The sequence below is a fragment of the Neofelis nebulosa genome, chromosome 1 (genome assembly GCF_028018385.1).
Source record: "Neofelis nebulosa isolate mNeoNeb1 chromosome 1, mNeoNeb1.pri, whole genome shotgun sequence".
Classification (NCBI taxonomy): domain Eukaryota; kingdom Metazoa; phylum Chordata; class Mammalia; order Carnivora; family Felidae; genus Neofelis; species Neofelis nebulosa.
In genome coordinates this window covers 175,330,054-175,333,293 of record NC_080782.1, presented here as the reverse complement: position 1 = coordinate 175,333,293, position 3,240 = coordinate 175,330,054, and positions in this window count along the sequence as shown.

Below are 3,240 nucleotides of genomic sequence, written 5' to 3'. Positions count from 1 at the left end.
TTGTCAAGTGCATTATTATTATTCTGGGAAAAGAAGCTCTATTATGCCATTATGTGACACGTGGTGGCATTTAAGCTCTCATTTCTATGTCAGTCACCTGAAAGTCCTCACCCTAGCCTGTCTTATGGGGTCACCTTTTCTCGTAATAGTGAGAGGAGGTGGCTGGAGCCTCGCTCCCCCACGAGGAAGGACCCTCATTCCCAGTTTCTCCATCCCCCACCTAACACAGGCCAAGGAGTTTCAAGGGCTCTTGCTTCTTTTTTTCTATTTTGCTTCTAGACTTTATTTCAGTTTCCCCTGAAGTTCCCATTCTCTGACTATTCATTTCACTTCTTCACTCCCCGCCCCCCATCAACCCAAGCACAGAATGCTAACCCGTTTTGCTTTTGTTGTGCTTTTCTCTCAAAACACTGTTTGCAAAAACCGCTTATATTCAGAGAGATTTTTATTGACGAATTTGGTGGTGGAGTGAGTGAGGGTGAGGCTATAAATGACAGCAAAGCACAGCGTAGCAAGTAACTTTAAACAGAGCTTTGGATAGCCTCCCCAAGCCCCAGAGGCACTCATTCCCTTTCATGTCCATTCTCCAGCAGGGCACCCCATGCATCATGGCCATGTCCTGAAACTTACAGCTTCTCCCACTTTACAAGGCAGGGCAACGTGGCTTCCTCTGCTTTGCCCTGATGACCCGAGTCATGACTGGGTGCTCACTCACTCCAACTGAAAGGACCCATCAAGGTATCCCACTACAGACAGAAAAACTTCTTCACCCCGTAGAAAGGAATCCTGCCACCTGCTGATATGCCAACCATAGCTGGTTTTTGCAGGTGGGGGAGGGGGGTGTTGTAGTGGTCCTGTTACATTTTTCTCTCAGCAAAATCTTTGCAGTCCCCATAAGGGTACTTACCCCTCAAATTTTCACCCTGAAGTGATGAGTGAGGATGGCAGAAAGAAACACATCATTTATTTGTAGAACTTGAATAATTGTTTACACTGATCCCCAAGAGAAAATGGTTTACATACATCAAGCAATGCAGGTGCATCATCCATGTTTTAGAGACTAGACCGCAAGTCCTGGTTGCATTTCACCCAACCAACACTCGTGGGCTCAGGGACAGAAGTCTCCTGCACTGAGGGATTTGAAGTTCTGTGCCCAAGACATTGATTCCACCATAGGGGCTCCTTGCTTTTCTGTGTCATACACATGCCAATGTTGTAGCAGATTGTTGGTATGTCCTTGCCATGTTTCAATATTATCCTTTCCAATTTCTGTCAGTCCCAAGACAATCCCCAGACCAGGATTGCATGCAGTTTGCATCAGTGGGCTAGTCCAGTGGGGATCCTTCTCCAGATCAGTCTGAAGCCTCCTACTATCAAAAAGCAATATTCTTTTCTTTAAGACGTTCTGTGACTATAGATGTTGGGTTATACTGTGTCATCTGAGCAATTTTTTGGTTAGCCTCCTTCCTTGGAATTTAATTGGGCATCCTAGTTTCAGAGGAGTTTCCAAGTGTCCATCTCAGGGTTGGGACTAGAGTAAAGCAAGTGAGGGTACTTGCTTCAGACATAAAACCGGTGGGGGCACCAGATGCTTCAGTGATCAAGATCAGTAAAGGTTTTAATTTACTGCATTATTTATTATTTAGTGCAATATTATTTAGTGCAATATACTAAACAATCAAAATGAACCCCCAAATCTATCATGAACGTAATACCAAAGTTTTAGATAAAGACAGGATTAGTATCACTGATTTTTCCTTTCCTCGGGCTCTACTATGTTTAGGGACACAGCTATGATTGATTCTGTCTTTATTTAAAATTTGGGGGGATGTCTGGGGGACTCAGTCGGTTGATGTCCGACTCTTGATTTTGGCTCAGTTCATGATTGCAGGGTTGTGGGATCGAGCCCTGCATTGGGCTTCACTCCAAGCATGGAGTCTGCTTGGGATTCTGTCTCTCTCCCTCTGTCCCTCTCCCCTGCTGGCATGTTCTCTCAATCTCTCTCTCTCTCTCTCTCTCTCTCTCAAATAAAAAAAAAAATTAAATAATTAAATAAATAATAAAATGTTGGTATTTGGTTGATCATAGACTTATTTTTGTTTCCATCTTGATTTTTTTTAATACTGCATCAAAATAGTATTTATCTTGATTGCAGAGTTTTTGGTGCCCTAAGCACCACACTCACCTCACCCTAATGCAGGCTCTGGCCTCTCTTCTTTTCCGACAAAACTCAAGCGATAGCCCAGCCCAGGCCCTGACCGGTTGAACTTCAGAGCGTTATGCTGGAATGCTCTTTCCTTAAAGTTTGAGAGCAACAGCAGGGTGTGGCAATGAGGCAAAACTGAAAACTTAACATTGAACATCGGGCATCTTGGTTCTCACCAGAGGACCACTCACTCCTCATAGTCTCTCACATGCTGACCTTTTGTGTCCTTTCTCTCCTCATCTCCTGGACGCTTCCACAGCCGTCTTTCCATAACTAAAATGGCAAACGAAGGAACCTCGCTACTCAAAACATGTCATTTCCCTAAGAGGAATTTAACAACCAGTGTTTAAGTAAGCATTTCCTCTTTTCTCGCTAGGGCACATTGATTTAGCAGAAGTTTGTGCCTGCCCATTAGTGACAGGCAGTAGTAATACAAAGATCAATGAAACTCACACCTGGCCTTAAGGAGCTGATTCTTTCTCCCAGTGGTCCTCATCAGACCTTGCCAAGGTCTCACTCCAGACCCAAAGAACCCGAATCTCTGGGGGTCGTTCCTGGGCATCTGTACTATGTTAAGGTCCCCAGTGGATTCTGAAGCACAAGGAGGACTGAAAACAGCCCTTCTAGCTGAAGAACAAACACAAATAATTGCCAAAGAATAAAGTGTGCAATAACAAAGGCAAAGTGGAAGGGGAGTGAGAGGAAGGAACATCAGTTCTGCCTGGAGGGATTGGGAAGGTTCTCATAGAGGATGTGACACTCAAGGGAGACCTTGAAAGATGAAAAGAAATTGCTCAGCTACTATGTTAGACGATGAACCCTGGAGAAGTGTTTGTTTAGTTCTGGCACAGCCAAGGAAATGCGCCAACCCAATCAGAAATGACCCACAGCTTGCTCAGCAAGACACTAGTCCTGCAGAATGCCTGTGTGTGCGTGTGTGTGTGTGTGTGTGTGTGAGGCAGGTGGAGGGGAGGGAGGAGACAGGGAGGTGGGGCTAGGGGAGAGGGTGGGAATCTGTGTAGCCTGAGGTGTCT